The sequence below is a fragment of the Eulemur rufifrons genome, chromosome 3 (genome assembly GCF_041146395.1).
Source record: "Eulemur rufifrons isolate Redbay chromosome 3, OSU_ERuf_1, whole genome shotgun sequence".
NCBI lineage: Eukaryota > Metazoa > Chordata > Mammalia > Primates > Lemuridae > Eulemur > Eulemur rufifrons.
In genome coordinates this window covers 21,097,555-21,124,300 of record NC_090985.1, presented here as the reverse complement: position 1 = coordinate 21,124,300, position 26,746 = coordinate 21,097,555, and the positions used below count along the sequence as shown (strand labels likewise).

Genomic DNA, 26,746 nt, shown 5'->3' with positions numbered 1-26,746 from the left:
TCATTAACTTTAAATACAGCAACATCTCTGAGTATTTTCTCATTCAGTCCTCATTATTATTGTACAGAATACATTTCCTTTCAAAACCTGTGTAAATCTCTCATTCAAAGAATACTTTAGTTATTTTCCTCATTTGGCTGTCTGTTCAACCTCTTCTTAGTTTTGTTTAATACATTATTGTTTGCCAGTATAAGAAATGTTACCTGGAAATGACTGAAAATAATAAATAGATAAGTATAATGTATGCATGAATAATACACACACACTATTAACCACTTCAGCAAACTAATGATTAACAGTTATTGAAGATTCAATCTACATTAATAAAGTTCTTATTAATAAATTTTCCATCGAAATCTCTCACATATGATGATATGTGAGGAATCTAGGTTCTATTTTCATATATACAACATACACACAGAAGAATGGACACTTGTATACGTGTAGATGATATAATGTTCAACGTATGATTCAACTGATGAACGATTGACCCATGGTGAAATTGCAATGATCATTTCTTTCCCACTACCCTCCAAGTTTTGTCTGAAAACAAAAAAGGAACAGAGAGACAATCAACCTGCACTCTGATTCGACTCGAAAGGTCCGATACACAATAAAACAAAGGTAAGACAAGAGGGAGGAAGAAAATGAAACCCATAATCCTTTTAAACTAACACGTAGATGACCCATTTTTAGCAAGAGCGGAGAAATAACTTAAATTCTATTAGAAACAATGAATCAAACACAACGGCAGGAATGTTTTCATACATGGTAGATTCATAAGAAAAATGCAATTTATGAAAAGGAACCAAGTGGGAATTCTAGGACATAAAATAATACCTTACATAAAAAGACTTTACATGAGCTGATATATGCTGACAACATGGATGGAATTCAAAGTCCTTATGCTAAGTAAAAGAAACAAACAAACAAAAACACTACATACGGTATGATCCCATTTATATAAAATTTCTGGATAAGGCAAATCCCTATAGACAGAAAGCTACTTAGTGGTTGCCTGGGGCTGGGGAACAAAGTATATAGAGATTATAAATGGGGATGGCCCAACTTGTAGGGATGATGCAAATTTTCTCAATGTGGATTGCGGTGATGGACACACAACTCCAAAAATTACTAAAAAATCATTGACTTGTACACTTAATGTGTCAAAGTTAGGGAAGGGGTAATGAAGAGGTGTTGGTGAAGGGGTAATTCTGTTAAATAGAAGGAAAAAGTTCTAGTGTTCAATGGTGCAATAGTGCAAGGATAGTTAACAATAATTTACCATATTTCAGAATAGCTAGAGTTTTTCAAATGTTCATAACATAAAGCAGTGAAAACTTTTTCACGGGAATCCTGACCCAGGTACGTAGGTCTGGTCATTATTTGTTATATTAAAATACAACATGTACTCCTTCAATACGTATAATTATTATGCATCAAGAAACATTTTACAAAGAGCTTACAAGTTTAGCTACTCACCCTATTCTCTGAAGTGGAGGACCACATTCCAGGCTTTCTACCTTGGCAAAACAGGACAGGGGGAGAAACAAACAAACAAACAAAAAAACCAAACAAAAAAAAACAAAAACAAAAACGAAACGCAAACTCTTAGAAAATACTCAACAGTGAAAATATCAAAGCACTGAAATTGCTTTCTTAAGGAGAGGTTCCATAGTCATCATTTAATACAGGCATAGTGTTCCCTCCATATTGGTGTTAACACACCAATGAGATTTCCTGTACCTATCCCGGTTGCTTCAGCCTTTCTTAATACATTCACTTTCATGTCCTCATGTCAAGAAAATAAGTCAAGAACAACGTCAAAATGCACACGTGCTCCCAGGGCTATTACGCCCTCACTGAGGGCTTACCAAATAAGCCAGGGCATGAAAGTCTTACTTGTCCTACTAGAGGGCCACTCCTCTGGACCTCAGATGTACATCTGTCTTTGGTTGCTCACCGTCCTCACACACTGAGGCTCATCATCGATCCAGACAATAACCCTTCCAACAAACAAGTATTTTCCGTAGCCCGGCTTATTTTGTGCAGGCCCATCTAATGCTTTACGAATGGAGAAAAGTAAATGTACAGCAGACGTTTTGTTTGGTATCTGCATAATGGAACGCTCATAGACGTAAGATGAAAACAATGAACTTGGATTGTTCCAATAAAATTAGATAAAATCTACGAGGGAAATTTAAATTAACCTTTTAAATCAACTAAAACTTTAAGGAATAAGTCCTGTAGCGAAGTAATATACGGTATGATTACAGAACAAATATGAATAAAAAAATCTATTTTCTGAATGTTCCACAGAAGGATAAAAAAAATTCAATATTTATTGCACTTGAATTTCATTACAAGCTTATTTTCTCTCAACACAAACTGGTGAAAAAGAGAAATACGTCAGCCGTTACCCAAAATTCTGTAGTTTACTTCCAAGGAGATCTCAAAAAAGGAAGAAACAATAAAGAAGATTCCTTGACTAGGGTAGAAACATCCATGGACAAATACATGTACTGTAAAAGGAATCTCCTTTAAGCTGCTGAAGCAAGGAACACATAGACCTTGAAGTTCTGACTTCACCAACCACAGACACACAGAAGAAGTTCAAAAGTAACAAAGTGGTTGCTCACCTGTCTTCCCTGAAGTACAACCTCTTGTTCTCATTTGGAACCTGTAACGAAGCATCACATAAAAAAATAAATCAAGTCAGAAAGGCACCAAATTATTAGAAACAAAGTGCAACTTTGGGTTCTTTCAAATTTTTTATCATACAGGCCTCCGAGCATCGTAGTCCCAGGGATAAACATCAGAGTTGATCTTTTGTCACCTTTGTCGTTTCATTGATTCACTTGGTTCCTCCCTGAATTCTTAATCTGCAATTTCCTCCATACCAAGCTATCTGAGTTAGTGACACGGCAGTTTTCGCTTCAATGCAAAGTTCTAAAGATGTATTCAACCAAAATGATTTTATGAAAATACCCTGTAGTGTGAAAAACGGAAGGTACAGGATAGTGGCCCTGTGAGATCATTGAGGAGAACATCAATAGAGCCAGTGCAGAAAGGGTTACTTGTCCTGTCCTAATACAATAGAGGGCCACTCGGCTGCACCTCAACATCCTCAGGTCCTCGTGCTTATCCTTGATCCAGACCAGTCCACTTCTAAAAAATAAGGATTCCTCACACCACCCTAATGCCCCTAAATATTTATCACCTGCATTCAGCTGATAGCAGATTACAACACAGATTGGGACGTTTCACTTGACTTTAGCGAAGCTGGCTGTAATGCCATCTCCAGAAGTTTCTCGGGCCCCTTCAGTCTGGAGCAATACTTCAAGTGATACTGCAGTGGGACAGCTGTCCAGGATGATATAGGGCTCAATACGATAGAATGGAAACCAAAACCAGGAGTTCACGGTCAACTTGGATTGTATCATTTAAAAGACTATTAAGGTAGGTCCGGACGTATTTGACATATATATATATACACATATATATATACACACACACACACACTGTGAGATTTTTCCCATAAGATTGGTTTCTAGTGCCTATCCACATCATATACCTGTGTTCCTGATACACGCATAGGATAATTACCCAACATGACTCTGTTTTCTCTGACTAGGAATAACCTCATTTCTACATACTCCACATCCACGCTAGCCAAATCTACTTCATGAATCCTTGCCTTCATTAACTTTAAATACAGCAACATCTCTGAGTATTTTCTCATTCAGTCCTCATTATTATTGTACAGAATACATTTCCTTTCAAAACCTGTGTAAATCTCTCATTCAAAGAATACTTTAGTTATTTTCCTCATTTGGCTGTCTGTTCAACCTCTTCTTAGTTTTGTTTAATACATTATTGTTTGCCAGTATAAGAAATGTTACCTGGAAATGACTGAAAATAATAAATAGATAAGTATAATGTATGCATGAATAATACACACACACTATTAACCACTTCAGCAAACTAATGATTAACAGTTATTGAAGATTCAATCTACATTAATAAAGTTCTTATTAATAAATTTTCCATCGAAATCTCTCACATATGATGATATGTGAGGAATCTAGGTTCTATTTTCATATATACAACATACACACAGAAGAATGGACACTTGTATACGTGTAGATGATATAATGTTCAACGTATGATTCAACTGATGAACGATTGACCCATGGTGAAATTGCAATGATCATTTCTTTCCCACTACCCTCCAAGTTTTGTCTGAAAACAAAAAAGGAACAGAGAGACAATCAACCTGCACTCTGATTCGACTCGAAAGGTCCGATACACAATAAAACAAAGGTAAGACAAGAGGGAGGAAGAAAATGAAACCCATAATCCTTTTAAACTAACACGTAGATGACCCATTTTTAGCAAGAGCGGAGAAATAACTTAAATTCTATTAGAAACAATGAATCAAACACAACGGCAGGAATGTTTTCATACATGGTAGATTCATAAGAAAAATGCAATTTATGAAAAGGAACCAAGTGGGAATTCTAGGACATAAAATAATACCTTACATAAAAAGACTTTACATGAGCTGATATATGCTGACAACATGGATGGAATTCAAAGTCCTTATGCTAAGTAAAAGAAACAAACAAACAAAAACACTACATACGGTATGATCCCATTTATATAAAATTTCTGGATAAGGCAAATCCCTATAGACAGAAAGCTACTTAGTGGTTGCCTGGGGCTGGGGAACAAAGTATATAGAGATTATAAATGGGGATGGCCCAACTTGTAGGGATGATGCAAATTTTCTCAATGTGGATTGCGGTGATGGACACACAACTCCAAAAATTACTAAAAAATCATTGACTTGTACACTTAATGTGTCAAAGTTAGGGAAGGGGTAATGAAGAGGTGTTGGTGAAGGGGTAATTCTGTTAAATAGAAGGAAAAAGTTCTAGTGTTCAATGGTGCAATAGTGCAAGGATAGTTAACAATAATTTGCCATATTTCAGAATAGCTAGAGTTTTTCAAATGTTCATAACATAAAGCAGTGAAAACTTTTTCACGGGAATCCTGACCCAGGTACGTAGGTCTGGTCATTATTTGTTATATTAAAATACAACATGTACTCCTTCAATACGTATAATTATTATGCATCAAGAAACATTTTACAAAGAGCTTACAAGTTTAGCTACTCACCCTATTCTCTGAAGTGGAGGACCACATTCCAGGCTTTCTACCTTGGCAAAACAGGACAGGGGGAGAAACAAACAAACAAACAAACAAACCAAACAAAAAAAAAACAAAAACAAAAACGAAACGCAAACTCTTAGAAAATACTCAACAGTGAAAATATCAAAGCACTGAAATTGCTTTCTTAAGGAGAGGTTCCATAGTCATCATTTAATACAGGCATAGTGTTCCCTCCATATTGGTGTTAACACACCAATGAGATTTCCTGTACCTATCCCGGTTGCTTCAGCCTTTCTTAATACATTCACTTTCACGTCCTCATGTCAAGAATATAAGTCAAGAACAACGTCAAAATGCACACGTGCTCCCAGGGCTATTACGCCCTCACTGAGGGCTTACCAAATAAGCCAGGGCATGAAAGTCTTACTTGTCCTACTAGAGGGCCACTCCTCTGGACCTCAGATGTACATCTGTCTTTGGTTGCTCACCGTCCTCACACACTGAGGCTCATCATCGATCCAGACAATAACCCTTCCAACAAACAAGTATTTTCCGTAGCCCGGCTTATTTTGTGCAGGCCCATCTAATGCTTTACGAATGGAGAAAAGTAAATGTACAGCAGACGTTTTGTTTGGTATCTGCATAATGGAACGCTCATAGACGTAAGATGAAAAAAATGAACTTGGATTGTTCCAATAAAATTAGATAAAATCTACGAGGGAAATTTAAATTAACCTTTTAAATCAACTAAAACTTTAAGGAATAAGTCCTGTAGCGAAGTAATATACGGTATGATTACAGAACAAATATGAATAAAAAAATCTATTTTCTGAATGTTCCACAGAAGGATAAAAAAAATTCAATATTTATTGCACTTGAATTTCATTACAAGCTTATTTTCTCTCAACACAAACTGGTGAAAAAGAGAAATACGTCAGCCGTTACCCAAAATTCTGTAGTTTACTTCCAAGGAGATCTCAAAAAAGGAAGAAACAATAAAGAAGATTCCTTGACTAGGGTAGAAACATCCATGGACAAATACATGTACTGTAAAAGGAATCTCCTTTAAGCTGCTGAAGCAAGGAACACATAGACCTTGAAGTTCTGACTTCACCAACCACAGACACACAGAAGAAGTTCAAAAGTAACAAAGTGGTTGCTCACCTGTCTTCCCTGAAGTACAACCTCTTGTTCTCATTTGGAACCTGTAACGAAGCATCACATAAAAAAATAAATCAAGTCAGAAAGGCACCAAATTATTAGAAACAAAGTGCAACTTTGGGTTCTTTCAAATTTTTTATCATACAGGCCTCCGAGCATCGTAGTCCCAGGGATAAACATCAGAGTTGATCTTTTGTCACCTTTGTCGTTTCATTGATTCACTTGGTTCCTCCCTGAATTCTTAATCTGCAATTTCCTCCATACCAAGCTATCTGAGTTAGTGACACGGCAGTTTTCGCTTCAATGCAAAGTTCTAAAGATGTATTCAACCAAAATGATTTTATGAAAATACCCTGTAGTGTGAAAAACGGAAGGTACAGGATAGTGGCCCTGTGAGATCATTGAGGAGAACATCAATAGAGCCAGTGCAGAAAGGGTTACTTGTCCTGTCCTAATACAATAGAGGGCCACTCGGCTGCACCTCAACATCCTCAGGTCCTCGTGCTTATCCTTGATCCAGACCAGTCCACTTCTAAAAAATAAGGATTCCTCACACCACCCTAATGCCCCTAAATATTTATCACCTGCATTCAGCTGATAGCAGATTACAACACAGATTGGGACGTTTCACTTGACTTTAGCGAAGCTGGCTGTAATGCCATCTCCAGAAGTTTCTCGGGCCCCTTCAGTCTGGAGCAATACTTCAAGTGATACTGCAGTGGGACAGCTGTCCAGGATGATATAGGGCTCAATACGATAGAATGGAAACCAAAACCAGGAGTTCACGGTCAACTTGGATTGTATCATTTAAAAGACTATTAAGGTAGGTCCGGACGTATTTGACATATATATATATACACATATATATATACACACACACACACACTGTGAGATTTTTCCCATAAGATTGGTTTCTAGTGCCTATCCACATCATATACCTGTGTTCCTGATACACGCATAGGATAATTACCCAACATGACTCTGTTTTCTCTGACTAGGAATAACCTCATTTCTACATACTCCACATCCACGCTAGCCAAATCTACTTCATGAATCCTTGCCTTCATTAACTTTAAATACAGCAACATCTCTGAGTATTTTCTCATTCAGTCCTCATTATTATTGTACAGAATACATTTCCTTTCAAAACCTGTGTAAATCTCTCATTCAAAGAATACTTTAGTTATTTTCCTCATTTGGCTGTCTGTTCAACCTCTTCTTAGTTTTGTTTAATACATTATTGTTTGCCAGTATAAGAAATGTTACCTGGAAATGACTGAAAATAATAAATAGATAAGTATAATGTATGCATGAATAATACACACACACTATTAACCACTTCAGCAAACTAATGATTAACAGTTATTGAAGATTCAATCTACATTAATAAAGTTCTTATTAATAAATTTTCCATCGAAATCTCTCACATATGATGATATGTGAGGAATCTAGGTTCTATTTTCATATATACAACATACACACAGAAGAATGGACACTTGTATACGTGTAGATGATATAATGTTCAACGTATGATTCAACTGATGAACGATTGACCCATGGTGAAATTGCAATGATCATTTCTTTCCCACTACCCTCCAAGTTTTGTCTGAAAACAAAAAAGGAACAGAGAGACAATCAACCTGCACTCTGATTCGACTCGAAAGGTCCGATACACAATAAAACAAAGGTAAGACAAGAGGGAGGAAGAAAATGAAACCCATAATCCTTTTAAACTAACACGTAGATGACCCATTTTTAGCAAGAGCGGAGAAATAACTTAAATTCTATTAGAAACAATGAATCAAACACAACGGCAGGAATGTTTTCATACATGGTAGATTCATAAGAAAAATGCAATTTATGAAAAGGAACCAAGTGGGAATTCTAGGACATAAAATAATACCTTACATAAAAAGACTTTACATGAGCTGATATATGCTGACAACATGGATGGAATTCAAAGTCCTTATGCTAAGTAAAAGAAACAAACAAACAAAAACACTACATACGGTATGATCCCATTTATATAAAATTTCTGGATAAGGCAAATCCCTATAGACAGAAAGCTACTTAGTGGTTGCCTGGGGCTGGGGAACAAAGTATATAGAGATTATAAATGGGGATGGCCCAACTTGTAGGGATGATGCAAATTTTCTCAATGTGGATTGCGGTGATGGACACACAACTCCAAAAATTACTAAAAAATCATTGACTTGTACACTTAATGTGTCAAAGTTAGGGAAGGGGTAATGAAGAGGTGTTGGTGAAGGGGTAATTCTGTTAAATAGAAGGAAAAAGTTCTAGTGTTCAATGGTGCAATAGTGCAAGGATAGTTAACAATAATTTGCCATATTTCAGAATAGCTAGAGTTTTTCAAATGTTCATAACATAAAGCAGTGAAAACTTTTTCACGGGAATCCTGACCCAGGTACGTAGGTCTGGTCATTATTTGTTATATTAAAATACAACATGTACTCCTTCAATACGTATAATTATTATGCATGAAGAAACATTTTACAAAGAGCTTACAAGTTTAGCTACTCACCCTATTCTCTGAAGTGGAGGACCACATTCCAGGCTTTCTACCTTGGCAAAACAGGACAGGGGGAGAAACAAACAAACAAACAAACAAACCAAACAAAAAAAAAACAAAAACAAAAACGAAACGCAAACTCTTAGAAAATACTCAACAGTGAAAATATCAAAGCACTGAAATTGCTTTCTTAAGGAGAGGTTCCATAGTCATCATTTAATACAGGCATAGTGTTCCCTCCATATTGGTGTTAACACACCAATGAGATTTCCTGTACCTATCCCGGTTGCTTCAGCCTTTCTTAATACATTCACTTTCACGTCCTCATGTCAAGAATATAAGTCAAGAACAACGTCAAAATGCACACGTGCTCCCAGGGCTATTACGCCCTCACTGAGGGCTTACCAAATAAGCCAGGGCATGAAAGTCTTACTTGTCCTACTAGAGGGCCACTCCTCTGGACCTCAGATGTACATCTGTCTTTGGTTGCTCACCGTCCTCACACACTGAGGCTCATCATCGATCCAGACAATAACCCTTCCAACAAACAAGTATTTTCCGTAGCCCGGCTTATTTTGTGCAGGCCCATCTAATGCTTTACGAATGGAGAAAAGTAAATGTACAGCAGACGTTTTGTTTGGTATCTGCATAATGGAACGCTCATAGACGTAAGATGAAAAAAATGAACTTGGATTGTTCCAATAAAATTAGATAAAATCTACGAGGGAAATTTAAATTAACCTTTTAAATCAACTAAAACTTTAAGGAATAAGTCCTGTAGCGAAGTAATATACGGTATGATTACAGAACAAATATGAATAAAAAAATCTATTTTCTGAATGTTCCACAGAAGGATAAAAAAAATTCAATATTTATTGCACTTGAATTTCATTACAAGCTTATTTTCTCTCAACACAAACTGGTGAAAAAGAGAAATACGTCAGCCGTTACCCAAAATTCTGTAGTTTACTTCCAAGGAGATCTCAAAAAAGGAAGAAACAATAAAGAAGATTCCTTGACTAGGGTAGAAACATCCATGGACAAATACATGTACTGTAAAAGGAATCTCCTTTAAGCTGCTGAAGCAAGGAACACATAGACCTTGAAGTTCTGACTTCACCAACCACAGACACACAGAAGAAGTTCAAAAGTAACAAAGTGGTTGCTCACCTGTCTTCCCTGAAGTACAACCTCTTGTTCTCATTTGGAACCTGTAACGAAGCATCACATAAAAAAATAAATCAAGTCAGAAAGGCACCAAATTATTAGAAACAAAGTGCAACTTTGGGTTCTTTCAAATTTTTTATCATACAGGCCTCCGAGCATCGTAGTCCCAGGGATAAACATCAGAGTTGATCTTTTGTCACCTTTGTCGTTTCATTGATTCACTTGGTTCCTCCCTGAATTCTTAATCTGCAATTTCCTCCATACCAAGCTATCTGAGTTAGTGACACGGCAGTTTTCGCTTCAATGCAAAGTTCTAAAGATGTATTCAACCAAAATGATTTTATGAAAATACCCTGTAGTGTGAAAAACGGAAGGTACAGGATAGTGGCCCTGTGAGATCATTGAGGAGAACATCAATAGAGCCAGTGCAGAAAGGGTTACTTGTCCTGTCCTAATACAATAGAGGGCCACTCGGCTGCACCTCAACATCCTCAGGTCCTCGTGCTTATCCTTGATCCAGACCAGTCCACTTCTAAAAAATAAGGATTCCTCACACCACCCTAATGCCCCTAAATATTTATCACCTGCATTCAGCTGATAGCAGATTACAACACAGATTGGGACGTTTCACTTGACTTTAGCGAAGCTGGCTGTAATGCCATCTCCAGAAGTTTCTCGGGCCCCTTCAGTCTGGAGCAATACTTCAAGTGATACTGCAGTGGGACAGCTGTCCAGGATGATATAGGGCTCAATACGATAGAATGGAAACCAAAACCAGGAGTTCACGGTCAACTTGGATTGTATCATTTAAAAGACTATTAAGGTAGGTCCGGACGTATTTGACATATATATATATACACATATATATATACACACACACACACACTGTGAGATTTTTCCCATAAGATTGGTTTCTAGTGCCTATCCACATCATATACCTGTGTTCCTGATACACGCATAGGATAATTACCCAACATGACTCTGTTTTCTCTGACTAGGAATAACCTCATTTCTACATACTCCACATCCACGCTAGCCAAATCTACTTCATGAATCCTTGCCTTCATTAACTTTAAATACAGCAACATCTCTGAGTATTTTCTCATTCAGTCCTCATTATTATTGTACAGAATACATTTCCTTTCAAAACCTGTGTAAATCTCTCATTCAAAGAATACTTTAGTTATTTTCCTCATTTGGCTGTCTGTTCAACCTCTTCTTAGTTTTGTTTAATACATTATTGTTTGCCAGTATAAGAAATGTTACCTGGAAATGACTGAAAATAATAAATAGATAAGTATAATGTATGCATGAATAATACACACACACTATTAACCACTTCAGCAAACTAATGATTAACAGTTATTGAAGATTCAATCTACATTAATAAAGTTCTTATTAATAAATTTTCCATCGAAATCTCTCACATATGATGATATGTGAGGAATCTAGGTTCTATTTTCATATATACAACATACACACAGAAGAATGGACACTTGTATACGTGTAGATGATATAATGTTCAACGTATGATTCAACTGATGAACGATTGACCCATGGTGAAATTGCAATGATCATTTCTTTCCCACTACCCTCCAAGTTTTGTCTGAAAACAAAAAAGGAACAGAGAGACAATCAACCTGCACTCTGATTCGACTCGAAAGGTCCGATACACAATAAAACAAAGGTAAGACAAGAGGGAGGAAGAAAATGAAACCCATAATCCTTTTAAACTAACACGTAGATGACCCATTTTTAGCAAGAGCGGAGAAATAACTTAAATTCTATTAGAAACAATGAATCAAACACAACGGCAGGAATGTTTTCATACATGGTAGATTCATAAGAAAAATGCAATTTATGAAAAGGAACCAAGTGGGAATTCTAGGACATAAAATAATACCTTACATAAAAAGACTTTACATGAGCTGATATATGCTGACAACATGGATGGAATTCAAAGTCCTTATGCTAAGTAAAAGAAACAAACAAACAAAAACACTACATACGGTATGATCCCATTTATATAAAATTTCTGGATAAGGCAAATCCCTATAGACAGAAAGCTACTTAGTGGTTGCCTGGGGCTGGGGAACAAAGTATATAGAGATTATAAATGGGGATGGCCCAACTTGTAGGGATGATGCAAATTTTCTCAATGTGGATTGCGGTGATGGACACACAACTCCAAAAATTACTAAAAAATCATTGACTTGTACACTTAATGTGTCAAAGTTAGGGAAGGGGTAATGAAGAGGTGTTGGTGAAGGGGTAATTCTGTTAAATAGAAGGAAAAAGTTCTAGTGTTCAATGGTGCAATAGTGCAAGGATAGTTAACAATAATTTACCATATTTCAGAATAGCTAGAGTTTTTCAAATGTTCATAACATAAAGCAGTGAAAACTTTTTCACGGGAATCCTGACCCAGGTACGTAGGTCTGGTCATTATTTGTTATATTAAAATACAACATGTACTCCTTCAATACGTATAATTATTATGCATCAAGAAACATTTTACAAAGAGCTTACAAGTTTAGCTACTCACCCTATTCTCTGAAGTGGAGGACCACATTCCAGGCTTTCTACCTTGGCAAAACAGGACAGGGGGAGAAACAAACAAACAAACAAAAAAACCAAACAAAAAAAAACAAAAACAAAAACGAAACGCAAACTCTTAGAAAATACTCAACAGTGAAAATATCAAAGCACTGAAATTGCTTTCTTAAGGAGAGGTTCCATAGTCATCATTTAATACAGGCATAGTGTTCCCTCCATATTGGTGTTAACACACCAATGAGATTTCCTGTACCTATCCCGGTTGCTTCAGCCTTTCTTAATACATTCACTTTCATGTCCTCATGTCAAGAAAATAAGTCAAGAACAACGTCAAAATGCACACGTGCTCCCAGGGCTATTACGCCCTCACTGAGGGCTTACCAAATAAGCCAGGGCATGAAAGTCTTACTTGTCCTACTAGAGGGCCACTCCTCTGGACCTCAGATGTACATCTGTCTTTGGTTGCTCACCGTCCTCACACACTGAGGCTCATCATCGATCCAGACAATAACCCTTCCAACAAACAAGTATTTTCCGTAGCCCGGCTTATTTTGTGCAGGCCCATCTAATGCTTTACGAATGGAGAAAAGTAAATGTACAGCAGACGTTTTGTTTGGTATCTGCATAATGGAACGCTCATAGACGTAAGATGAAAAAAATGAACTTGGATTGTTCCAATAAAATTAGATAAAATCTACGAGGGAAATTTAAATTAACCTTTTAAATCAACTAAAACTTTAAGGAATAAGTCCTGTAGCGAAGTAATATACGGTATGATTACAGAACAAATATGAATAAAAAAATCTATTTTCTGAATGTTCCACAGAAGGATAAAAAAAATTCAATATTTATTGCACTTGAATTTCATTACAAGCTTATTTTCTCTCAACACAAACTGGTGAAAAAGAGAAATACGTCAGCCGTTACCCAAAATTCTGTAGTTTACTTCCAAGGAGATCTCAAAAAAGGAAGAAACAATAAAGAAGATTCCTTGACTAGGGTAGAAACATCCATGGACAAATACATGTACTGTAAAAGGAATCTCCTTTAAGCTGCTGAAGCAAGGAACACATAGACCTTGAAGTTCTGACTTCACCAACCACAGACACACAGAAGAAGTTCAAAAGTAACAAAGTGGTTGCTCACCTGTCTTCCCTGAAGTACAACCTCTTGTTCTCATTTGGAACCTGTAACGAAGCATCACATAAAAAAATAAATCAAGTCAGAAAGGCACCAAATTATTAGAAACAAAGTGCAACTTTGGGTTCTTTCAAATTTTTTATCATACAGGCCTCCGAGCATCGTAGTCCCAGGGATAAACATCAGAGTTGATCTTTTGTCACCTTTGTCGTTTCATTGATTCACTTGGTTCCTCCCTGAATTCTTAATCTGCAATTTCCTCCATACCAAGCTATCTGAGTTAGTGACACGGCAGTTTTCGCTTCAATGCAAAGTTCTAAAGATGTATTCAACCAAAATGATTTTATGAAAATACCCTGTAGTGTGAAAAACGGAAGGTACAGGATAGTGGCCCTGTGAGATCATTGAGGAGAACATCAATAGAGCCAGTGCAGAAAGGGTTACTTGTCCTGTCCTAATACAATAGAGGGCCACTCGGCTGCACCTCAACATCCTCAGGTCCTCGTGCTTATCCTTGATCCAGACCAGTCCACTTCTAAAAAATAAGGATTCCTCACACCACCCTAATGCCCCTAAATATTTATCACCTGCATTCAGCTGATAGCAGATTACAACACAGATTGGGACGTTTCACTTGACTTTAGCGAAGCTGGCTGTAATGCCATCTCCAGAAGTTTCTCGGGCCCCTTCAGTCTGGAGCAATACTTCAAGTGATACTGCAGTGGGACAGCTGTCCAGGATGATATAGGGCTCAATACGATAGAATGGAAACCAAAACCAGGAGTTCACGGTCAACTTGGATTGTATCATTTAAAAGACTATTAAGGTAGGTCCGGACGTATTTGACATATATATATATACACATATATATATACACACACACACACACTGTGAGATTTTTCCCATAAGATTGGTTTCTAGTGCCTATCCACATCATATACCTGTGTTCCTGATACACGCATAGGATAATTACCCAACATGACTCTGTTTTCTCTGACTAGGAATAACCTCATTTCTACATACTCCACATCCACGCTAGCCAAATCTATTTCATGAATCCTTGCCTTCATTAACTTTAAATACAGCAACATCTCTGAGTATTTTCTCATTCAGTCCTCATTATTATTGTACAGAATACATTTCCTTTCAAAACCTGTGTAAATCTCTCATTCAAAGAATACTTTAGTTATTTTCCTCATTTGGCTGTCTGTTCAACCTCTTCTTAGTTTTGTTTAATACATTATTGTTTGCCAGTATAAGAAATGTTACCTGGAAATGACTGAAAATAATAAATAGATAAGTATAATGTATGCATGAATAATACACACACACTATTAACCACTTCAGCAAACTAATGATTAACAGTTATTGAAGATTCAATCTACATTAATAAAGTTCTTATTAATAAATTTTCCATCGAAATCTCTCACATATGATGATATGTGAGGAATCTAGGTTCTATTTTCATATATACAACATACACACAGAAGAATGGACACTTGTATACGTGTAGATGATATAATGTTCAACGTATGATTCAACTGATGAACGATTGACCCATGGTGAAATTGCAATGATCATTTCTTTCCCACTACCCTCCAAGTTTTGTCTGAAAACAAAAAAGGAACAGAGAGACAATCAACCTGCACTCTGATTCGACTCGAAAGGTCCGATACACAATAAAACAAAGGTAAGACAAGAGGGAGGAAGAAAATGAAACCCATAATCCTTTTAAACTAACACGTAGATGACCCATTTTTAGCAAGAGCGGAGAAATAACTTAAATTCTATTAGAAACAATGAATCAAACACAACGGCAGGAATGTTTTCATACATGGTAGATTCATAAGAAAAATGCAATTTATGAAAAGGAACCAAGTGGGAATTCTAGGACATAAAATAATACCTTACATAAAAAGACTTTACATGAGCTGATATATGCTGACAACATGGATGGAATTCAAAGTCCTTATGCTAAGTAAAAGAAACAAACAAACAAAAACACTACATACGGTATGATCCCATTTATATAAAATTTCTGGATAAGGCAAATCCCTATAGACAGAAAGCTACTTAGTGGTTGCCTGGGGCTGGGGAACAAAGTATATAGAGATTATAAATGGGGATGGCCCAACTTGTAGGGATGATGCAAATTTTCTCAATGTGGATTGCGGTGATGGACACACAACTCCAAAAATTACTAAAAAATCATTGACTTGTACACTTAATGTGTCAAAGTTAGGGAAGGGGTAATGAAGAGGTGTTGGTGAAGGGGTAATTCTGTTAAATAGAAGGAAAAAGTTCTAGTGTTCAATGGTGCAATAGTGCAAGGATAGTTAACAATAATTTACCATATTTCAGAATAGCTAGAGTTTTTCAAATGTTCATAACATAAAGCAGTGAAAACTTTTTCACGGGAATCCTGACCCAGGTACGTAGGTCTGGTCATTATTTGTTATATTAAAATACAACATGTACTCCTTCAATACGTATAATTATTATGCATCAAGAAACATTTTACAAAGAGCTTACAAGTTTAGCTACTCACCCTATTCTCTGAAGTGGAGGACCACATTCCAGGCTTTCTACCTTGGCAAAACAGGATAGGGGGAGAAACAAACAAACAAACAAAAAAACCAAACAAAAAAAAACAAAAACAAAAACGAAACGCAAACTCTTAGAAAATACTCAACAGTGAAAATATCAAAGCACTGAAATTGCTTTCTTAAGGAGAGGTTCCATAGTCATCATTTAATACAGGCATAGTGTTCCCTCCATATTGGTGTTAACACACCAATGAGATTTCCTGTACCTATCCCGGTTGCTTCAGCCTTTCTTAATACATTCACTTTCATGTCCTCATGTCAAGAAAATAAGTCAAGAACAACGTCAAAATGCACACGTGCTCCCAGGGCTATTACGCCCTCACTGAGGGCTTACCAAATAAGCCAGGGCATGAAAGTCTTACTTGTCCTACTAGAGGGCCACTCCTCTGGACCTCAGATGTACATCTGTCTTTGGTTGCTCACCGTCCTCACACACTGAGGCTCATCATCGATCCAGACAATAACCCTTCCAACAAACAAGTATTTTCCGTAGCCCGGCTTATTTTGTGCAGGCCCATCTAATGCTTTACGAATGGAGAAAAGTAAATGTACAGCAGACGTTTTGTTTGGTATCTGCATAATGGAACGCTCATAGACGTAAGATGAAAAAAATGAACTTGGATTGTTCCAATAAAATTAGATAAAATCTACGAGGGAAATTTAAATTAACCTTTTAAATCAACTAAAACTTTAAGGAATAAGTCCTGTAGCGAAGTAATATACGGTATGATTACAGAACAAATATGAATAAAAAAATCTATTTTCTGAATGTTCCACAGAAGGATAAAAAAAATTCAATATTTATTGCACTTGAATTTCATTACAAGCTTATTTTCTCTCAACACAAACTGGTGAAAAAGAGAAATACGTCAGCCGTTACCCAAAATTCTGTAGTTTACTTCCAAGGAGATCTCAAAAAAGGAAGAAACAATAAAGAAGATTCCTTGACTAGGGTAGAAACATCCATGGACAAATACATGTACTGTAAAAGGAATCTCCTTTAAGCTGCTGAAGCAAGGAACACATAGACCTTGAAGTTCTGACTTCACCAACCACAGACACACAGAAGAAGTTCAAAAGTAACAAAGTGGTTGCTCACCTGTCTTCCCTGAAGTACAACCTCTTGTTCTCATTTGGAACCTGTAACGAAGCATCACATAAAAAATAAATCAAGTCAGAAAGGCACCAAATTATTAGAAACAAAGTGCAACTTTGGGTTCTTTCAAATTTTTTATCATACAGGCCTCCGAGCATCGTAGTCCCAGGGATAAACATCAGAGTTGATCTTTTGTCACCTTTGTCGTTTCATTGATTCACTTGGTTCCTCCCTGAATTCTTAATCTGCAATTTCCTCCATACCAAGCTATCTGAGTTAGTGACACGGCAGTTTTCGCTTCAATGCAAAGTTCTAAAGATGTATTCAACCAAAATGATTTTATGAAAATACCCTGTAGTGTGAAAAACGGAAGGTACAGGATAGTGGCCCTGTGAGATCATTGAGGAGAACATCAATAGAGCCAGTGCAGAAAGGGTTACTTGTCCTGTCCTAATACAATAGAGGGCCACTCGGCTGCACCTCAACATCCTCAGGTCCTCGTGCTTATCCTTGATCCAGACCAGTCCACTTCTAAAAAATAAGGATTCCTCACACCACCCTAATGCCCCTAAATATTTATCACCTGCATTCAGCTGATAGCAGATTACAACACAGATTGGGACGTTTCACTTGACTTTAGCGAAGCTGGCTGTAATGCCATCTCCAGAAGTTTCTCGGGCCCCTTCAGTCTGGAGCAATACTTCAAGTGATACTGCAGTGGGACAGCTGTCCAGGATGATATAGGGCTCAATACGATAGAATGGAAACCAAAACCAGGAGTTCACGGTCAACTTGGATTGTATCATTTAAAAGACTATTAAGGTAGGTCCGGACGTATTTGACATATATATATATACACATATATATATACACACACACACACACACTGTGAGATTTTTCCCATAAGATTGGTTTCTAGTGGCTATCCACATCATATACCTGTGTTCCTGATACACGCATAGGATAATTACCCAACATGACTCTGTTTTCTCTGACTAGGAATAACCTCATTTCTACATACTCCACATCCACGCTAGCCAAATCTACTTCATGAATCCTTGCCTTCATTAACTTTAAATACAGCAACATCTCTGAGTATTTTCTCATTCAGTCCTCATTATTATTGTACAGAATACATTTCCTTTCAAAACCTGTGTAAATCTCTCATTCAAAGAATACTTTAGTTATTTTCCTCATTTGGCTGTCTGTTCAACCTCTTCTTAGTTTTGTTTAATACATTATTGTTTGCCAGTATAAGAAATGTTACCCGGAAATGACTGAAAATAATAAATAGATAAGTATAATGTATGCATGAATAATACACACACACTATTAACCACTTCAGCAAACTAATGATTAACAGTTATTGAAGATTCAATCTACATTAATAAAGTTCTTATTAATAAATTTTCCATCGAAATCTCTCACATATGATGATATGTGAGGAATCTAGGTTCTATTTTCATATATACAACATACACACAGAAGAATGGACACTTGTATACGTGTAGATGATATAATGTTCAACGTATGATTCAACTGATGAACGATTGACCCATGGTGAAATTGCAATGATCATTTCTTTCCCACTACCCTCCAAGTTTTGTCTGAAAACAAAAAAGGAACAGAGAGACAATCAACCTGCACTCTGATTCGACTCGAAAGGTCCGATACACAATAAAACAAAGGTAAGACAAGAGGGAGGAAGAAAATGAAACCCATAATCCTTTTAAACTAACACGTAGATGACCCATTTTTAGCAAGAGCGGAGAAATAACTTAAATTCTATTAGAAACAATGAATCAAACACAACGGCAGGAATGTTTTCATACATGGTAGATTCATAAGAAAAATGCAATTTATGAAAAGGAACCAAGTGGGAATTCTAGGACATAAAATAATACCTTACATAAAAAGACTTTACATGAGCTGATATATGCTGACAACATGGATGGAATTCAAAGTCCTTATGCTAAGTAAAAGAAACAAACAAACAAAAACACTACATACGGTATGATCCCATTTATATAAAATTTCTGGATAAGGCAAATCCCTATAGACAGAAAGCTACTTAGTGGTTGCCTGGGGCTGGGGAACAAAGTATATAGAGATTATAAATGGGGATGGCCCAACTTGTAGGGATGATGCAAATTTTCTCAATGTGGATTGCGGTGATGGACACACAACTCCAAAAATTACTAAAAAATCATTGACTTGTACACTTAATGTGTCAAAGTTAGGGAAGGGGTAATGAAGAGGTGTTGGTGAAGGGGTAATTCTGTTAAATAGAAGGAAAAAGTTCTAGTGTTCAATGGTGCAATAGTGCAAGGATAGTTAACAATAATTTACCATATTTCAGAATAGCTAGAGTTTTTCAAATGTTCATAACATAAAGCAGTGAAAACTTTTTCACGGGAATCCTGACCCAGGTACGTAGGTCTGGTCATTATTTGTTATATTAAAATACAACATGTACTCCTTCAATACGTATAATTATTATGCATCAAGAAACATTTTACAAAGAGCTTACAAGTTTAGCTACTCACCCTATTCTCTGAAGTGGAGGACCACATTCCAGGCTTTCTACCTTGGCAAAACAGGACAGGGGGAGAAACAAACAAACAAACAAAAAAACCAAACAAAAAAAAACAAAAACAAAAACGAAACGCAAACTCTTAGAAAATACTCAACAGTGAAAATATCAAAGCACTGAAATTGCTTTCTTAAGGAGAGGTTCCATAGTCATCATTTAATACAGGCATAGTGTTCCCTCCATATTGGTGTTAACACACCAATGAGATTTCCTGTACCTATCCCGGTTGCTTCAGCCTTTCTTAATACATTCACTTTCATGTCCTCATGTCAAGAAAATAAGTCAAGAACAACGTCAAAATGCACACGTGCTCCCAGGGCTATTACGCCCTCACTGAGGGCTTACCAAATAAGCCAGGGCATGAAAGTCTTACTTGTCCTACTAGAGGGCCACTCCTCTGGACCTCAGATGTACATCTGTCTTTGGTTGCTCACCGTCCTCACACACTGAGGCTCATCATCGATCCAGACAATAACCCTTCCAACAAACAAGTATTTTCCGTAGCCCGGCTTATTTTGTGCAGGCCCATCTAATGCTTTACGAATGGAGAAAAGTAAATGTACAGCAGACGTTTTGTTTGGTATCTGCATAATGGAACGCTCATAGACGTAAGATGAAAAAAATGAACTTGGATTGTTCCAATAAAATTAGATAAAATCTACGAGGGAAATTTAAATTAACCTTTTAAATCAACTAAAACTTTAAGGAATAAGTCCTGTAGCGAAGTAATATACGGTATGATTACAGAACAAATATGAATAAAAAAATCTATTTTCTGAATGTTCCACAGAAGGATAAAAAAATTCAATATTTATTGCACTTGAATTTCATTACAAGCTTATTTTCTCTCAACACAAACTGGTGAAAAAGAGAAATACGTCAGCCGTTACCCAAAATTCTGTAGTTTACTTCCAAGGAGATCTCAAAAAAGGAAGAAACAATAAAGAAGATTCCTTGACTAGGGTAGAAACATCCATGGACAAATACATGTACTGTAAAAGGAATCTCCTTTAAGCTGCTGAAGCAAGGAACACATAGACCTTGAAGTTCTGACTTCACCAACCACAGACACACAGAAGAAGTTCAAAAGTAACAAAGTGGTTGCTCACCTGTCTTCCCTGAAGTACAACCTCTTGTTCTCATTTGGAACCTGTAACGAAGCATCACATAAAAAATAAATCAAGTCAGAAAGGCACCAAATTATTAGAAACAAAGTGCAACTTTGGGTTCTTTCAAATTTTTTATCATACAGGCCTCCGAGCATCGTAGTCCCAGGGATAAACATCAGAGTTGATCTTTTGTCACCTGTGTCGTTTCATTGATTCACTTGGTTCCTCCCTGAATTCTTAATCTGCAATTTCCTCCATACCAAGCTATCTGAGTTAGTGACACAGCAGTTTTCGCTTCAATGCAAAGTTCTAAAGATGTATTCAACCAAAATGATTTTATGAAAATACCCTGTAGTGTGAAAAACGGAAGGTACAGGATAGTGGCCCTGTGAGATCATTGAGGAGAACATCAATAGAGCCAGTGCAGAAAGGGTTACTTGTCCTGTCCTAATACAATAGAGGGCCACTCGGCTGCACCTCAACATCCTCAGGTCCTCGTGCTTATCCTTGATCCAGACCAGTCCACTTCTAAAAAATAAGGATTCCTCACACCACCCTAATGCCCCTAAATATTTATCACCTGCATTCAGCTGATAGCAGATTACAACACAGATTGGGACGTTTCACTTGACTTTAGCGAAGCTGGCTGTAATGCCATCTCCAGAAGTTTCTCGGGCCCCTTCAGTCTGGAGCAATACTTCAAGTGATACTGCAGTGGGACAGCTGTCCAGGATGATATAGGGCTCAATACGATAGAATGGAAACCAAAACCAGGAGTTCACGGTCAACTTGGATTGTATCATTTAAAAGACTATTAAGGTAGGTCCGGACGTATTTGACATATATATATATACACATATATATATACACACACACACACACTGTGAGATTTTTCCCATAAGATTGGTTTCTAGTGCCTATCCACATCATATACCTGTGTTCCTGATACACGCATAGGATAATTACCCAACATGACTCTGTTTTCTCTGACTAGGAATAACCTCATTTCTACATACTCCACATCCACGCTAGCCAAATCTACTTCATGAATCCTTGCCTTCATTAACTTTAAATACAGCAACATCTCTGAGTATTTTCTCATTCAGTCCTCATTATTATTGTACAGAATACATTTCCTTTCAAAACCTGTGTAAATCTCTCATTCAAAGAATACTTTAGTTATTTTCCTCATTTGGCTGTCTGTTCAACCTCTTCTTAGTTTTGTTTAATACATTATTGTTTGCCAGTATAAGAAATGTTACCCGGAAATGACTGAAAATAATAAATAGATAAGTATAATGTATGCATGAATAATACACACACACTATTAACCACTTCAGCAAACTAATGATTAACAGTTATTGAAGATTCAATCTACATTAATAAAGTTCTTATTAATAAATTTTCCATCGAAATCTCTCACATATGATGATATGTGAGGAATCTAGGTTCTATTTTCATATATACAACATACACACAGAAGAATGGACACTTGTATACGTGTAGATGATATAATGTTCAACGTATGATTCAACTGATGAACGATTGACCCATGGTGAAATTGCAATGATCATTTCTTTCCCACTACCCTCCAAGTTTTGTCTGAAAACAAAAAAGGAACAGAGAGACAATCAACCTGCACTCTGATTCGACTCGAAAGGTCCGATACACAATAAAACAAAGGTAAGACAAGAGGGAGGAAGAAAATGAAACCCATAATCCTTTTAAACTAACACGTAGATGACCCATTTTTAGCAAGAGCGGAGAAATAACTTAAATTCTATTAGAAACAATGAATCAAACACAACGGCAGGAATGTTTTCATACATGGTAGATTCATAAGAAAAATGCAATTTATGAAAAGGAACCAAGTGGGAATTCTAGGACATAAAATAATACCTTACATAAAAAGACTTTACATGAGCTGATATATGCTGACAACATGGATGGAATTCAAAGTCCTTATGCTAAGTAAAAGAAACAAACAAACAAAAACACTACATACGGTATGATCCCATTTATATAAAATTTCTGGATAAGGCAAATCCCTATAGACAGAAAGCTACTTAGTGGTTGCCTGGGGCTGGGGAACAAAGTATATAGAGATTATAAATGGGGATGGCCCAACTTGTAGGGATGATGCAAATTTTCTCAATGTGGATTGCGGTGATGGACACACAACTCCAAAAATTACTAAAAAATCATTGACTTGTACACTTAATGTGTCAAAGTTAGGGAAGGGGTAATGAAGAGGTGTTGGTGAAGGGGTAATTCTGTTAAATAGAAGGAAAAAGTTCTAGTGTTCAATGGTGCAATAGTGCAAGGATAGTTAACAATAATTTACCATATTTCAGAATAGCTAGAGTTTTTCAAATGTTCATAACATAAAGCAGTGAAAACTTTTTCACGGGAATCCTGACCCAGGTACGTAGGTCTGGTCATTATTTGTTATATTAAAATACAACATGTACTCCTTCAATACGTATAATTATTATGCATCAAGAAACATTTTACAAAGAGCTTACAAGTTTAGCTACTCACCCTATTCTCTGAAGTGGAGGACCACATTCCAGGCTTTCTACCTTGGCAAAACAGGACAGGGGGAGAAACAAACAAACAAACAAAAAAACCAAACAAAAAAAAACAAAAACAAAAACGAAACGCAAACTCTTAGAAAATACTCAACAGTGAAAATATCAAAGCACTGAAATTGCTTTCTTAAGGAGAGGTTCCATAGTCATCATTTAATACAGGCATAGTGTTCCCTCCATATTGGTGTTAACACACCAATGAGATTTCCTGTACCTATCCCGGTTGCTTCAGCCTTTCTTAATACATTCACTTTCATGTCCTCATGTCAAGAAAATAAGTCAAGAACAACGTCAAAATGCACACGTGCTCCCAGGGCTATTACGCCCTCACTGAGGGCTTACCAAATAAGCCAGGGCATGAAAGTCTTACTTGTCCTACTAGAGGGCCACTCCTCTGGACCTCAGATGTACATCTGTCTTTGGTTGCTCACCGTCCTCACACACTGAGGCTCATCATCGATCCAGACAATAACCCTTCCAACAAACAAGTATTTTCCGTAGCCCGGCTTATTTTGTGCAGGCCCATCTAATGCTTTACGAATGGAGAAAAGTAAATGTACAGCAGACGTTTTGTTTGGTATCTGCATAATGGAACGCTCATAGACGTAAGATGAAAAAAATGAACTTGGATTGTTCCAATAAAATTAGATAAAATCTACGAGGGAAATTTAAATTAACCTTTTAAATCAACTAAAACTTTAAGGAATAAGTCCTGTAGCGAAGTAATATACGGTATGATTACAGAACAAATATGAATAAAAAAATCTATTTTCTGAATGTTCCACAGAAGGATAAAAAAAATTCAATATTTATTGCACTTGAATTTCATTACAAGCTTATTTTCTCTCAACACAAACTGGTGAAAAAGAGAAATACGTCAGCCGTTACCCAAAATTCTGTAGTTTACTTCCAAGGAGATCTCAAAAAAGGAAGAAACAATAAAGAAGATTCCTTGACTAGGGTAGAAACATCCATGGACAAATACATGTACTGTAAAAGGAATCTCCTTTAAGCTGCTGAAGCAAGGAACACATAGACCTTGAAGTTCTGACTTCACCAACCACAGACACACAGAAGAAGTTCAAAAGTAACAAAGTGGTTGCTCACCTGTCTTCCCTGAAGTACAACCTCTTGTTCTCATTTGGAACCTGTAACGAAGCATCACATAAAAAATAAATCAAGTCAGAAAGGCACCAAATTATTAGAAACAAAGTGCAACTTTGGGTTCTTTCAAATTTTTTATCATACAGGCCTCCGAGCTTCGTAGTCCCAGGGATAAACATCAGAGTTGATCTTTTGTCACCTTTGTCGTTTCATTGATTCACTTGGTTCCTCCCTGAATTCTTAATCTGCAATTTCCTCCATACCAAGCTATCTGAGTTAGTGACACGGCAGTTTTCGCTTCAATGCAAAGTTCTAAAGATGTATTCAACCAAAATGATTTTATGAAAATACCCTGTAGTGTGAAAAACGGAAGGTACAGGATAGTGGCCCTGTGAGATCATTGAGGAGAACATCAATAGAGCCAGTGCAGAAAGGGTTACTTGTCCTGTCCTAATACAATAGAGGGCCACTCGGCTGCACCTCAACATCCTCAGGTCCTCGTGCTTATCCTTGATCCAGACCAGTCCACTTCTAAAAAATAAGGATTCCTCACACCACCCTAATGCCCCTAAATATTTATCACCTGCATTCAGCTGATAGCAGATTACAACACAGATTGGGACGTTTCACTTGACTTTAGCGAAGCTGGCTGTAATGCCATCTCCAGAAGTTTCTCGGGCCCCTTCAGTCTGGAGCAATACTTCAAGTGATACTGCAGTGGGACAGCTGTCCAGGATGATATAGGGCTCAATACGATAGAATGGAAACCAAAACCAGGAGTTCACGGTCAACTTGGATTGTATCATTTAAAAGACTATTAAGGTAGGTCCGGACGTATTTGACATATATATATATACACATATATATATACACACACACACACACTGTGAGATTTTTCCCATAAGATTGGTTTCTAGTGCCTATCCACATCATATACCTGTGTTCCTGATACACGCATAGGATAATTACCCAACATGACTCTGTTTTCTCTGACTAGGAATAACCTCATTTCTACATACTCCACATCCACGCTAGCCAAATCTACTTCATGAATCCTTGCCTTCATTAACTTTAAATACAGCAACATCTCTGAGTATTTTCTCATTCAGTCCTCATTATTATTGTACAGAATACATTTCCTTTCAAAACCTGTGTAAATCTCTCATTCAAAGAATACTTTAGTTATTTTCCTCATTTGGCTGTCTGTTCAACCTCTTCTTAGTTTTGTTTAATACATTATTGTTTGCCAGTATAAGAAATGTTACCTGGAAATGACTGAAAATAATAAATAGATAAGTATAATGTATGCATGAATAATACACACACACTATTAACCACTTCAGCAAACTAATGATTAACAGTTATTGAAGATTCAATCTACATTAATAAAGTTCTTATTAATAAATTTTCCATCGAAATCTCTCACATATGATGATATGTGAGGAATCTAGGTTCTATTTTCATATATACAACATACACACAGAAGAATGGACACTTGTATACGTGTAGATGATATAATGTTCAACGTATGATTCAACTGATGAACGATTGACCCATGGTGAAATTGCAATGATCATTTCTTTCCCACTACCCTCCAAGTTTTGTCTGAAAACAAAAAAGGAACAGAGAGACAATCAACCTGCACTCTGATTCGACTTGAAAGGTCCGATACACAATAAAACAAAGGTAAGACAAGAGGGAGGAAGAAAATGAAACCCATAATCCTTTTAAACTAACACGTAGATGACCCATTTTTAGCAAGAGCAGAGAAATAACTTAAATTCTATTAGAAACAATGAATCAAACACAACGGCAGGAATGTTTTCATACATGGTAGATTCATAAGAAAAATGCAATTTATGAAAAGGAACCAAGTGGGAATTCTAGGACATAAAATAATACCTTACATAAAAAG

At 36.7% G+C, this 26,746-nt stretch overlaps 7 non-coding genes across 7 annotated transcripts; all 7 read right to left on the bottom strand.

Annotated features, from left to right (window-relative positions):
• Positions 1-1,928: 1,928 nt before the first annotated feature.
• On the bottom strand, positions 1,929-1,995 carry LOC138382352 (small nucleolar RNA SNORD109A). The gene has a single exon (XR_011233432.1). It is a non-coding gene; the product is annotated as a small nucleolar RNA SNORD109A (small nucleolar RNA).
• A 3,633-nt stretch (positions 1,996-5,628) lies between these two features.
• LOC138382351 (small nucleolar RNA SNORD109A) lies at positions 5,629-5,695 on the bottom strand. Its single transcript, XR_011233431.1, has one exon. It is a non-coding gene; the product is annotated as a small nucleolar RNA SNORD109A (small nucleolar RNA).
• A 3,633-nt stretch (positions 5,696-9,328) lies between these two features.
• Positions 9,329-9,395, bottom strand: LOC138382349 (small nucleolar RNA SNORD109A). The gene has a single exon (XR_011233430.1). It is a non-coding gene; the product is annotated as a small nucleolar RNA SNORD109A (small nucleolar RNA).
• Positions 9,396-13,027: 3,632 nt separating this feature from the next.
• LOC138382348 (small nucleolar RNA SNORD109A) lies at positions 13,028-13,094 on the bottom strand. The gene has a single exon (XR_011233429.1). It is a non-coding gene; the product is annotated as a small nucleolar RNA SNORD109A (small nucleolar RNA).
• A 3,632-nt stretch (positions 13,095-16,726) lies between these two features.
• On the bottom strand, positions 16,727-16,793 carry LOC138382347 (small nucleolar RNA SNORD109A). Its single transcript, XR_011233428.1, has one exon. It is a non-coding gene; the product is annotated as a small nucleolar RNA SNORD109A (small nucleolar RNA).
• Positions 16,794-20,426: 3,633 nt separating this feature from the next.
• Positions 20,427-20,493, bottom strand: LOC138382346 (small nucleolar RNA SNORD109A). The gene has a single exon (XR_011233427.1). It is a non-coding gene; the product is annotated as a small nucleolar RNA SNORD109A (small nucleolar RNA).
• Positions 20,494-24,123: 3,630 nt separating this feature from the next.
• On the bottom strand, positions 24,124-24,190 carry LOC138382345 (small nucleolar RNA SNORD109A). Its single transcript, XR_011233426.1, has one exon. It is a non-coding gene; the product is annotated as a small nucleolar RNA SNORD109A (small nucleolar RNA).
• Positions 24,191-26,746: the final 2,556 nt, after the last annotated feature.